Here is a 14,535-nt window from a genome sequence, read left to right as displayed (position 1 = left end):
CATCCGAAATAGATATTCGTTTTAATAAAGCCTGTATTTTGTAACGGCCTTCTAGCGATAAATCACCACCTCAAAAACATCGCCAAAATTCGTAGGCTAATAGGTTCTTTCGTTATTATTGTTCATTAGCACTATGCGGTTTATAATAAAATACCAGATTTTTTTTTTTATTTCGAAGCATGCAATTCTAATGTACGGAACTCCGAAAATAAAAATCGGAGTATATATACCGTTCTCGGTCTTCATGTGGGGAAAAGGGCTTCGGAGAGCACATACGAGTAAGTTTCAAGGAGATTCCTCCCTCTAGTTGAGACGTCTTATTAACAATTAGAAAGACGAATATAATATTAAAAGTATTTCTTATCGGTTCGAAGAAGTCTAAAATGGGGGCTAAGATCTTGAGATTAAATTATCTGATGACTACTATATTTTCTCTTTGTATATATTCTGTTTACGAAATAGTAAGAATACTCAAGTCCACAATTGAAATAAAAATGACTAAGAACCAGGGGAATTTTCTCTTCAAATTTCTCGAATATATACATAATTTTTTCTAATTTCATCTTATCCTTTCTTTGGTTCTTCAAAGATTATTGGGCTGGGGAAAGAAAATGTTGAATGAAGGGAAAAAGCGGGAAAATCCTCGAATGTCACGGAAATATGCAGATTTGAATTCCTCCCTCAATTTTTGGAGTAACCGAGCAATATGACGTGTTTATGCTTCATAATATAAATAGAAAGAAAAAAAAAGCAAAATAAGCACTTAGGACGCCATCTTTTCAGTACTTTGTTTCCAAAATTCGATACAGGTCTTTTATTTTGGCTACATGACTGCATACCAGTGTTCATTTATCTGTCATTTCGTTTATGAAACATTGCGTTCATAGACGCGCAAATACATAGATCAGCAAATGATATCCCATTTTCTAGATTTTGTCCAAAATTTAATATTGAAATACAATTCTGATTATAAATCTGCATACTAATATTTCTCTCATATAGCCCTTTGCAATTATGTGCTATCAAGCTCACATCACACAGACATTCTTTAACCAAATTTTTTCCCCCAATTTTGAAAGAAATTTGGAAATTTGATGTTAAAACTATATACAAAGTTTCATCGCTCTAGCTCAATGTCCTTTTGAGTTATTCTATTCAACATAATACTTAAAATATATTATTCGAACAAAGGTAGATTTGAAACTTGAAATTTCATTAAAATCTCGAAACTGAATTCTTTGGCCGTAACAATTCTCTCTCTCCTTCTCTCTTTACTTACCTATACGCATACAAGAAAGTAAAAATAAAATAGAAATCTCTAAGTTTAAATACATGAATCAAAATCTATAATTTAATCTATTTTAAAGATAAATACATAATCAAAACTGGCAGCCTACAGAGAGTTTTCCATAATAGTAATAACAAAAACTTTATTTCATATAAAACTGTAAGAGTATAAGAGTATATGGGTAAGAGTTTAACAGTATATGGGCTTCTAATTCTCGGACGATACGATATTATCTTCCCTCAGTAGACCGCTCGTATGCAAGAAAATTGAATAAGTGATAACGAATCGCATCTTGTGGTAAGATTATATCGATAGGAATTGATAAAATAGTTACTCAATTTCAAAGTTAAGTTCAAAAAGTTCGTTCTTTTTAAGGAATCATGGATTTCTAATCGAAACTATTCATAAAAACTATTTATCCAAAAATTTATCCATCCAGATAAACTTATATCTATTCTACTACTGATATAAGTTAAAGTGTTAAAAATCCATGTTTAAATCCTAATTATCTTAAAAATCCTAATCCATGTTTAAAAAATATCTAAAAACATTTAAAATATTTCCTCACTGTGAAGAAAGAGTGCCGTTTCCCTCTGAGCAAGCAATGACCATCATGTGACTGCTTAATCAGAAACAGCTTCACTCAGTTCAAATACTCATAGTTCATGCGCATAGCCTCAGATCGCAAGCATTTAAAATTTTCCTTTGCGAGAGAGGTCAATTCAGAGTAGTGACGATTAATAGGTCTCCTCTGTTGATAAATTATCTGCCAAACTGTGTCATATCACTACGTCTACAGCCACGCTATTTCCCAGATCTCGTCCCATGTGACTTTTTTTCTGAGATAAAGAATTCGTTAAAAAGTCAACAATTTTCAAAATCCGCAGAAGTGCAGACACTGAAAAAGGTAGCTAAAAAGACTAGAAATTCACATTTATATGAATATGCCTATGTATTTTAATATGCATATTTGTACAAGTTAATTACTTCGATGGAAATAAGATGACAGTTTTTATTTTATTGAAAGATACTGGAGAAATTTAAATTATATGCTTTCGTGGAATAGCAAAAGGTTGTGCAAAAAAAAAAAAAAAAATTCAATATCTGTAGGAGAATAAAAATAATTTTTCTTTTTCATTAAAATAAAAAATAAAATTTTTAAACTCATCAATATAATTAGAGAATATTAAAAGGACTATGTTGTCATGGAATAATAATAAAAATATGGAAAGAAAAAAAAACTGAAATAATTTTCAAAACACGAAAGATAATAAAAGGGTTTTTTTTTTTCTAATTTGTTAAAATAAAAATGATAATATTAAATTTATTGTAACAACTGGGGAATGTTTAAAACTATAATGGTCTCTCGCGATTATCTTCACAATTGCGCCAACAAAATATTTTAAGCATCAAAACTGTGACAACTGCTTTGACTTTTAATGGACATTCCTAATGGAATCCTCATAACATCATTATGCCATTAAATTCTTAAGTGTTTGGATAATCTATCACATTTTGAACGTTATTTTTTTCTGTAATGTAATTTCCTTTTCTGATTCTTGATATAAACTGTGCAAGTAATAAACAGAGTCTATTTTTTCTCATTCTAGATACTGAAAGAGAATTCCTCGAAATAAATATTTAATGAAATAATGGAAGTTATTTAAATTTTTCTTTTAAAAATGGGTTTTATTGTTGAAAATAAAGCGCAATTTTTTTAAAAAAATTACCATAAAGTTGGAAATTTTTTTGAAGAAATTAAATTGATATCATAAAAAAGAAAAGTTTTGAAATTTTAGAAAAGTGTGAAAATCAATTTTGAGCAATGATATTTTCCAGAGTCATCTCTTAAAAACTCCAAAAATCCCATTACATTTTTAATTAATTACAAATCGTATTAAATTTCAAAACAATCGCTCTTGAGTGCACATTTCTGTCCTCTAAAATATATTTGTGCCAAATTTGGTAGATCTAGGTCAAACGGTCCGTTTTGTAGAGTGACTAATATACACACGCGCGCGTGCACAATGCATTCACTCTCCTTTATTGTTAGTAAAAAAGTATGCTTTTTAGTTTATGGAATTCATATAATTAATATGTTACATAGTTTTTTTAGGTTTTTGAAATTTGAGAAGTTTAATTTTTAAAGTTGTTTATAAACTCTTTATACAAGATTTTGAATTTCATTAATAATTTTCATTGAAATCAATCTTGGCAGTTTCTCTTAAAGGTCTTTCATTTTCAAATTTAAGACACAACATAAAAATTAATAGACATCCAGAACATTTAAAAGAAAAAATATTGATGTTACTGATAAAAATACCAATCAAACTACATAAGTTTATGGTGAAAAAAACATTAAAAAATTTTCATGAGCCATATTTGTAGGAATATTAATCAGTTTTCTTCCTTTTTTGGTTATAATTAGATCAATCAATAAATCAACTTCGCATAAAAGACTCTTTTCCTGTTTAGAAAATTTAATAACAAAGTAAAATTTTAGCTGAAAAATTTAATAATATAGCAGTATTTGTACATATTTACTAATTTTCAATATTCAATAATTAAAGTATTAATAAAAAATAATGGTAACTTTTTTCCATGCAATTAAACATGATAGCCATCCAATTAGGATGCTTCTGTAGAGGCATTTTAAAAATTTGAATCGAATTCAATTTGTAAAATAAAAAAATTCAGACACATATGGACGAAACCTCATTAATAAATAAAATTAATTGTTCATTTCAAGTATCGATTCAATGGTATGACATTGAATTAAGCAAGAAATATGACACTGAAACATGCAACAAAACGAATTTCATCAAATTAAAAAAAGTATAATAGAAAAAGATTTAATTAGTTATCAAATATATACAATATTATCTTAGAATAATAAAAAACAATTATCAAAATAAAAATGAAATTTTATTTTATTGTCATTCAAATTTTATAACGCTTTTGCATGCGATTTTCCTTTGTATTTAAACTTAATAATAACAAAGATTCATTTTCAAATTCATATTGATGTTAAAAAAAAAAAGAGGACAATTACTCAATCCTTGGAAGGAAAAAATGATGTTCTATATTTACCTCAAGCAAAAAACATCCACGTTTCTCTTTTCAAATAAGGTATCCAAATATTTTTTTTTTCCTGCTGTGGAACAATTTGGATCACAGGGAAAAAGAACACGCGAAGATCAATTGCGAAGAATATTGTCTACCTTCACATCTGATCGCGGTATCCATGGTAACCATACCGTTTAAGGTGTTCTAATAACCACTCTTTTAGCTTATTCACTCCACTGAGGTCATTTTTTTCACTTCTGAGTGACTTTAGAGAAATCTCAGCTGGCGATATTCCAGCTAATTGCCCGGATGGAACGCCAACGAGCCGTTGAAATGTCGCCAGCTGAGGCGCCAAATTATTAATTGTACACATGCTATGCATTATTTAATATGTTTTTCTTTATTAGAGAAAAAAAAAATATTTTGAAGAGAAAAGGGGTTTTATATTTAGAGATTTCGCCTCCGTTCGCTGAAGCTGACTTACCCTTCCGGTTCCGCCTCGTTCATCTTCGCTTCCTTCGCGGAACGATTTTCTTAAAAGCAAACGATTTTTGGAAACAAATCGAGTTTGGAATACTGGATCATTTTTTTTTAACTTTCACATTATAAACAGTAAGATTAAGTTTCAAATAAATTACTGGCAGATGGTGATGTCTTCGCAATTGTATAATATACCTTTTTTTATAACTCTTTCAAATGAATTAGGTAATGATAACTGGTTAAAAAAATTCTTCTTTTTGAAGAAATTTTTCACAATTTCGAAATAATGAGTTTCATTTTTGTGATTTTAATGCTAAAGAATCTTAATGCTAAAGAAAAAATAAAGTTAATCCTTTTTAATATTTAGAAGCAATTTTTGCTTTAATTTAAAAATTTATTTTTTGTAATTAAACTGAAAAAAAATTACTTAAAATAATTTTAATATAGCTTTTTTCAATTATACTTACTTTTTAATCTATTTATTTCATACCATAAGAAATGCTTTTCTTTCAAAATGATTTCATATATTTAGTCGGGAATAATGCTGAGTATAATTACGTTTCTCTCTCTCTCTCTCTTTTGATGAAATAAAAAAATTTATCTTTCTTTTTGAAATTTGCATTATTCAAAAGAAAGAAAAGTTCAATAACTTAAAAAAAAATTCCAACGATATTAATTTTTTGTTTGACTTTTTCCATCATTGTTCTTTATCAAGGCTCTACATTTCGGATATAATACTTGTTTCTAATTTTTAAAAATTAATATTAATTATTTTCTATTAAAAAGTTATTTTAAAATAAATCTTAATTTTTTTATTTTCTGCTCCTTCCGTTCCAAATCATTTTTGAAACTCTTAACATAATCTCAAAAACTAATTCTACCTTTTCAAAAGAATGGTACATATATTGGGGGGGGGAGGTAAGAGTATTAGAAAATAAAAGGCAAAAAATTCAAAAATCTTTCTTTAATGAACTATTAAGAATCTGAAAGTCTTTGAAAAAACAAAATGGAGCCCCATGCATTGGCTTCTTCAATTAAGACTTCGTTGTTCTTGTAACACATTAACTCCTCCGGTACCAAAGATGTATGTTAGATTTAAATCCAATGAAAATTCGACATTTTCGTGTGCCATTTGCATGGTGATCAAATCAGCAAATGTCAAGGTCACTTTTCTTTTTATTGTGAGAATTCTTGGAAACTAATTGCAGCTGACATTGTCAGTTCCGAAGGCTAGACATTAATATAACAATTGATTTGTTTTGTAACATTGAAACTTTTATTATTATTGTTGTTGTTTTATTTTCTCGTATACGAAGTATAAAAAATTATTGTAATCATCAAAACCTCGAATACCCCATTTTGGCGAATTTCCGCTTTTTACACCACCCTGAGTTCTGAAAACACATTTTTGACATTGTGTCTTACTGCTTCTCTACCTGTCTGTGATAAAGACAATTCAAAAACGCTTTCAGCTTGTTGAATGAAATTTGTTATATGGTCTTTGCAATATATTCGTCGATTTCTATCAAATTTGGAGCAAACTCCATTCAGAGGAAGTCAATCTTTCGTGCAACTCGAATATAAATGAAGACGATAATTACAAAATCTAAATGTATAAAATTTTGTGCACAGATTTAGCATCTATAGTGTAGACGCCTATCAAATTTTGAGTCAAATGTAATAAGGGATTAAATGTCTGTCGGTCTGTGTCTTCACAGAAATGTGATAACAGAAAAAGAAACGCAATGGCGGAAATATATAAACTTGGCATGTGATTTTTGTCACGCTAATTGTATTTTTGTATCAAATTTCGGTTTCAATCGGTTGGGGAAAACGCGCCAAAACACAACGACCACACGACAGATGCGGTAAATATACTAAATTAATTCCAAAGGTTAATATTTCAAACTATGAAAGGCGTTCTTTGCTTTGTTCCTCAGAATTTTTCTTTCAGATTCCCACGTAAAAGAGTTATGTATTTTGTAGTATATAGTAAAGAGAGCCAGTACTTATATATTAACCGCATGCCATTGGTGGACAACAGTTACGAACGATTGATCTTTGGCGTGAGTCTACCACTTGTTGGTGTGCGATCCTTGACAATTAATTCCTGGCAAACGGTTGATACACAAGTGCCAAAAAATATGTTTCCTTTTTCTGTATACGTTTTTTTAACAATAAATGTAAAGTAACGGTTAATGCCATTTACAAACATACGTCGGCTTGTACATTATATAAATGGATAATGTTTCAGCGAAGAACCATTACTTAAATATTAAAAATAAGCGGAATCAATCGAAGTCTTTAGATATCTCAGTTATGGCATAATTAATTACAAATGTCATTTAGAATATGCAAAAGCCTTAAAGATCTTCCCTTCTATAAGTAGCGAACTCGATGCATCAAGATTTGAAAAGATTAAATTTTTTTCGATCACATTTGTAAACAAATATCTATTTCAAATTGTATATGACTCTCAAAACACATCACATAAAGAGCATCACACAAACAAATAATGTTTCTTTAAAGAAAAATTACTAAAATATTAAAAGTAGAGAGAGTATCATATTTTGGTAAACCAATCCAACATATTTGCAGATGCCTTTTAGAATAATAGAACCACAGATCTCCATAGGTCCTCCATCCTATAAGCATGTAAAACTGATCTACCATTATTCAATCAATGCATTCATATGCAATTCCATTAAAGCACTGATTAATTTTCCGCTGTCCCTGGCAGGTGTTACCAACCGAATTGTCCCCTTACTACCAGCTTTATTGTCTAGTTATTAAATCAACTATCGCATAATGTTGTCTGCCCCACCCCGCGGCTAGTCACAGCTGCCATCTCCCCCCTCCTCCCAACCTTCCCATTATCCAATACGAAACAATGAACCGTACTAAATAATGGAAACATGAATCTGTTTTTGCGGTTCTATTGGATTCTCTCTTTCCCACACATTTTGTCAGATTTATTCTCCCGAATTCAAAGCTTTATTTATTATTATTTTTTTAGTTGTTGTTGTGGGATTTTGTGTTTCAGTTGGATTGAAGCATATATATCTGAAAATGACTTTTATTTCATGTGAACATGTTTTGGGCTGAATTCTGACAGAAATTCTTTTATTGTGTTTCCTGTTTCAGCTATTGTTTGTCCACGTTTTCAACTCGGATCAATATGTTTGTGAATGCTAAAGCAAAAGTATAAATGCAATTAAAATAAGAATTATTATCAGATAGACATATGTTCTCTTTATATAAGATGCTTACTATAATTGTGATCCATTAGCTAATTTCTAAAACGTCAGACTTCCAACTGCAAAAAGAATGCTGTAAATGGTGTATGTTATTTGAACCAACAAATGCACAGTTAAAAAAATTTAGGAAATCTAAATTTTTATATAATTTTTTCTTCCTATTAGTCATACTTAATAAAATAATTTTGGCACACTAATATTGTTTTTAAAACTCCACTCTTCTGTGATTGAAGTTGAGCAAGTCATGAAGTTTTGAATATTACTACTTAGGATTGTTTCAGACCTTTTCAACGGCATCCTCTAGGAAAATTTGCTTATTGATACATGATGCTCCTCTTTTGGCCTTAAATAATGAAATTCAAAGCTTCATAACTCAGCCAGTTTTAGTCACATGAGTAGATCTTTTACTTTGTGTATAATTGAGTATGTAAAGAATATATTAAAATGAATTCCTATTTTGTATTTTTTTAAAAATATATTTATAGATTCAACCAATGTAAAATATATTAATATATAAATATATAAAAAACACACCTATTTCTAATGATTTAGAAAATAAGATATTAGTCCAGGATTCGAATGTACACTGTATATATTATTAATGGAATTCAGCGGTAAATATACTGAAAACTACTGTTGCTTTTGAAGCGAAATGGTCCAGATAAATGATTGAAAATTACTGTCAATAAATTAAATAACGTTTATAATTAAAAGAATTTTTTTAACTAGACCCATTTTTCAATATTAATGCATTTTCAAAAATTAACATTCCTATTTCTAATTTATCTCGCATCCAAGTGGTATTTTTAATTGTATTTTGAAATGCTTATGGAAGCAACAAAAACAAGCTCGCTTCGATTTTCAAGTAAAAAAAGAAGAAAGTGCATTTTGTGTTTAATTTTACCATATAGTAAAATGAAACGAGTAGACAATTTTGAAAAGATTATTTTTCTCCTGATCAATCAGATCCAAAATTTGAAATGTATCTATTATTTGAGTGTTAAAATCGTATGTTAAATTATATTTTCGAAGATTGTTGTGTTTCTATTGTTTGTATGAATCTAATTTTATTTGGCATTCAGATCAATAGGCAGAACAAAAGAATAATGGTTATCAAGAAATCAGATTTTATCTAAAATTTGGCACCTGATCACAGTCGTAGAGATAAAATCTTGTGCCAAATTTCATATATGTAACCTCATTTTTTGATTTATCTAGCTCATATACACATGGACAATCAGACAAAAAAAATTTTTTTGACGGATTTTTTTTCTGGAATTCAAAATTAATCAATAATTTACTCATTAAAACCACGTTACAGATAGACATTATTTATAATTTTTTTATTTATTTATTTATTTTTTTACTCAAGGAGCTTTCAAATTTCTATTGATTCATCGAAAGATGCATTGATCAAAATCAAAAAACACATCAAAATATCGAGGTGAATTTTTTCTGAGATATTAGTTGTATGTCTTTATATTTGAGAAATTAAAATATTCACCATTGTTAAGAATATTTGACAAACGGCTTTTATGTTTTTGTTTATAACAGATTTAATCTGACATCCTGACTTATCCTAAAAACGTATTAAAAGCATTAAATGAAATATTACATAAGTTGTTGTATTGTTGGATTGAACACCAATTCAAACCAAGTCCAAGAGATCGAATCGCAGGATACGATTGTAAACTGACTCCCCCTCATTCACCAGCTGCCTCACAGAGGTGCCAATACATTCATATTATATAAGTTATTTCAGGAAACCAAATCATTTCTTTGAATTTAGATTAAACTTCGAAAAAAGTTTCTATGTAATTATCACCCGTTACCTGAAAGATATGCAAATGGAAGACTTATACTTAAAAAAAGGCCATACCTTTGTTTTTCAGAATCTGAAATTTTATCAGGTAAGTAACAACTTCCGTAGACTCCGGCCTGAATTCTGTTGTAATACATTCTCAAGAAACGGACAGCTTTACTCTGCTCATCGGCAAGCTTGGCGTATTGTAGCGTGAGAAAATGGTATAAATCTTCTTTCCAGGGAGATATATTTGGATCCTGGATGATGTATCATTTTTGTTCTTTGCGCAATTATGAAAAACGTCGATTTTCCTTGGAATCGTGTGAAAGCAGCGGATTTCTTCCCTTGATGTATGTCTTCGGAATTATTTTACCTTCGTTTAGCGCCGTTTTGTATGTGATAACGCTTTGCAGTCTGATGTCTTCCGCGAGTGTTGCTATGTTTAATAATAATGCCTGCGTGTCTGAAATATATGTTTGCTTATTATAAGTTTTGCGACTGTTTTAAATTACAGAAGTGGTAACTTACTGCTGAAAAAAATTGTGTTAAACAACTTCAAAAAAATTTATTAAACACAGATTGTTGTATTGAAAGGAAAGGATTTTATAACGCTCTTTGAACTTTCTTGAATATTTTTAAATAAGAATATATTATGTAAAAAGTATGGTCAAATATATTTATTATCAATGTCTTAATCAATTAAATATTTTCAATTGAATATCTATCCATCTATATATATATATATATATATATATATATATATATATATATATATATATATATATATATATATATATATATATATATATATATATATATATGTTTGTGTGTGTGTGTACGTATGTATGCAATGATATTTTAAAATTTAATTTAAAACTTAATTAAATGCCTAATTTTTATCTTAATTTAGCCCATATCATCTACATTCTAAAATGTTTTATTTCCTGGTCCAGTTTCCCTTTTTATTTAATTATTTCTGAAGCGCACTTAACAAAATTGTTGATTCCGTCGTTCTCACGCCAGGAACGAAGGACTAAAAATCCTTAACACCTGCACATCTTTAAAAAAAACCACCTAAGATATTTCTTTGCTTAAATCGACCCGTGTCAAAGAAATCCCTATCAGAATATCATAGTAAAATCGCTGAAGGGAAATATTTCGGTCACTTTGCTCTTATAGCATGATGTAAACAGACATTAATTTATCACTCTTCTACAAAATATGACTCCCGTGGTCAAATAAATCAAAAATAAATAATAAAAAGAGAATTTCTGCCATCTATTTTATATAAGTTGAAACCATAAGGACGGTGGAAAGAGAATACATGTGATGAAACTGTAATGAATTGGCATAGGCTTAAGTTAAAAAGCAGTCGAAGTTAGGAATTCAAATTCCTTTTCAGCCTGTAACTTCTATGCAGCTATAGCTCTGGAAAAATTTTCAGTACAAAATCAAGATATTTATACATTTAATTTGAATTATTTTTATAAACTTTTAATAGTAAGAATTTTTAGTAATTGGAAATGAAAACTTCACCTCTACGTATCCTTTACAGTTCTTTAAGTTAGCTGATCTATCGAGAAATAATGCAGAGAAATAGAAAAGTCTCTTGTTGCTTTTAAAAGTCATCTGTTGTAACAGTAAATAGAAAAGTAAAATTTATTACATAGTTGTATTCATTAGTTAAATTATATTTATATTCATATTCATTAATTATATTTCATTTATATTCATTAGTTAAATTATATTTATATTCATATTCATTAATTATATTTCATTTATATTCATTAGTTATATTTCATTTATATTCATTAGTTATATTTCATTTATATTTATTAGTTATATTTCATTTATATTCATTAGTTATATAATTGATATTAATTTAATATGTAATTAATCAATCATATAAATTTAAATATTAAATTAAAAATTGATGATTTAAATTAATTTTAATTATTAAAAATAAATTTTTCCCGAATTCATCATTATATGGCACCACGCGTATATAATCAAAACTTAATTTATTAAATCTGTAATTTAATAATAAATTTTTAAGTTTTTAAAATATCAAAAGCTCGCGTTGCTGTCGAGAACGCACTAGTGATAAAATTTTAAAAAATAATCCTCAGGAAGAAAGTGAAAAATCAATTATAAAATTATATATTGCGCAACATGTATCAAGAGATGAATAGATATAAAAAGTGGGTATTTTAAAAGCTAAAGATATTTTTTATTTCAAATACACGAATTTTCAGAGACCAAGATGCTCATGCGTCATATTTTAAAATATATCTATTCATCTCTTGATACATGTTGCGCAATGCTTTTTGTTTACCTTTGCTCTTAAAACATCTAAAGGAATAAAATAAAATAAAAAAAAAACAGCTGCCACGCGAGGAATTATATCGCTGTTCCCTTTTACAAATAAAACTGATAAGGACAAAAGAGTTTTTTGGAGAGTTTTTTACTAAAAGCATGGATATAATAAATACTAAGTAAAGAGCTTTTTAAACTGTGGATTCTGACCCAAAATGACATTTTGGATAAGTTAGGGTTGCTTAACTATTGATAACATATGCCTCGTTTAGATTATTAATTGTAAAAGCAGAGTGAAGTTAGAATACTCTTTTCATTTATCATAGCTGATTGAAATTTTTAAGCAACTCTTTGTAAACAAGTTAAAATATAGTATATTAAAGATATCGGCCAACGCTCTTAATCTCACCATTTATCACATAAATTTAAAACTTTTCTGGAGATCCCACTCTAAAACTTAGCAATGTATATTTGGTCGCAAGGAAAAGAGGATGTTTGACATTAAGAGATTTAATTCTAATTTTAAAAAAATACCAATTTTAAAAGCAGAAAACCAAAAAGAGCCTCCTATTAAAAATAATACTCCTTTTTTTAATATTTGATGTTATAATGTACGCATATCTCTTAAAGCCCCGTTTCAACAACCTTTTCCTTTACGGTTATGTCGTAAATCTGTCATCTGACACATTTTAGGACCACCCCCACCTGTTCACTTTCCGCAAATTGTCGGTAAAATGTACAGACATCAAAGAACCCAGGAAAACAACAAGAGAGGGGAAAGAGGGCAAAATGTGCCAGACACAAGACGCGCACGGAATTTCGGAACGGGGCTCAACCATTACACAAAACAGAATTCCAATAATTACAAAATTGAAATAAGTTTTAATAAATAATTTCATGGAGAAGAAAGCAACGTATATTCTACTGAATACCTAACAATACCAAATCGCAGGTAGGAAAAAAAACTATATTTCTTATAAAATTATAGTATTGTTTATTTAATTACCTATTTATTGTGGAAATAATTTTAGTTTCTTAAATACTAGATACACACTAAAACAAGCTAAATATTTTAAAGGAAAACATGCATAATCGGCTGTTACTTATTATAAATCGTGTTAATCGTTAAGTTTTAAATTTTAAGATAAGTTTTTTTTTTTTTTTTTTTTTTTGTGCAATTATATGTTATGAAGTCATGATAGGAAGTGAAAACTCATTCAACTCTTATTTCGTCCTTTCTATTTAGGGAGAAGAGAACAATATTTTAGTATCATAGTCAGTCCTTCTAGACATATGTGTCAAATTTTGTTCGATTCTGTCAAGACATGGAATTCTAAAAGGTTTCAGCAAACAAAAAGACTTTTAATTTTACACATATAGATAGAGCGAAACTTCCAATTATGCAATTTCTATAAATCAGAAATCTCTATAAATTGAACTGTTTTCAGGAATTTTGGATTTTCAATAGAAAAATTGTTATTCAATATCGAATAACATATTCAAACATAGAACAAATTTCGCATTAAAATTATGAACAACTATTACAGTCAAGAAGACATCTCTGATTTCGTTTGTAAACCAAAGAAAGCGGCCTATCGAAAACTTTCTCGCATACGCTCTTGTAATGATGTCATCCCAGAGAATACCTCCCATGGCATTGGCGTACAATAGTTGCAAAGTATTAATTTTGGAAGTGAATAGCATTTTTACTGAATCTATCATGTGATCCTTGGCTAGGTTTTTTTTTTCTGATTAATCCCTGACATGCTGACATATTCGAAAACTAAATTAGCACTTTAGACGTATTTTCCCTAACCAAATGAAACAAAAAATTGACGCACAAACACAATTGCTGTCACAAAATCCCATACCAAATTTGATATATTTAAGTCACTGCGTTTTTGAGTTGCCGCGCTTACATGTTTCTGAAAGTACAGACCGACAGACGGTCAACCCTTTATTGGATTTCGCTCAAAATTTTGATAGGTGTCTATACTATAGGTACTAAATCTGCGTACCTAATTTTATTATTCATTTAGCTCTATTCGTTTTATAGTAATCGTGCTAACTTATATTCGAACAACCGGACAGACATACTTCCTCAGAGTGGATTTTGCACAATATTTAATAGAAAGCTACACATTTGGTGTAAAGACCGTATACCAAATTTCTTCCTTTTAGGTCAAAGATGGACAGAGAGACAGGCATTTTCCCAAAATGTATTTCGAACTCAGGGTGGTCTGAAACACAGCGAATCGTGAAAATCTCCAGTTAGAATTTTTTGAGGATTATAGTACTTTCTTGTACTAAATATACGAAAAAGA

The 14,535-nt window shown here is 28.9% G+C and overlaps 1 protein-coding gene across 4 annotated transcripts in view; it reads right to left on the bottom strand.

The window, feature by feature from the left end:
* Window positions 1-14,535, bottom strand: part of LOC129984176 (delta-like protein B) — a 320,381-nt gene that overhangs the window by 292,562 nt on the left and 13,284 nt on the right. The window contains exon 1 of one of the 4 annotated variants that reach the window (XM_056093981.1): window positions 4,379-4,580. The exons of the other annotated variants lie outside the window; for them this stretch is intronic. The gene's annotated coding sequence lies outside the window, so the exon portion shown is untranslated. Of the gene's footprint in view, window positions 1-4,378; window positions 4,581-14,535 lie in introns of those variants that run through there. 4 annotated transcript variants of the gene reach the window in all.

This window comes from Argiope bruennichi, chromosome 9 (assembly GCF_947563725.1).
Source record: "Argiope bruennichi chromosome 9, qqArgBrue1.1, whole genome shotgun sequence".
In the NCBI taxonomy this organism is placed as follows: domain Eukaryota; kingdom Metazoa; phylum Arthropoda; class Arachnida; order Araneae; family Araneidae; genus Argiope; species Argiope bruennichi.
The sequence above is the reverse complement of the archived record's forward strand: the minus strand, read 5'-3'. Positions and strand labels throughout refer to the sequence as shown.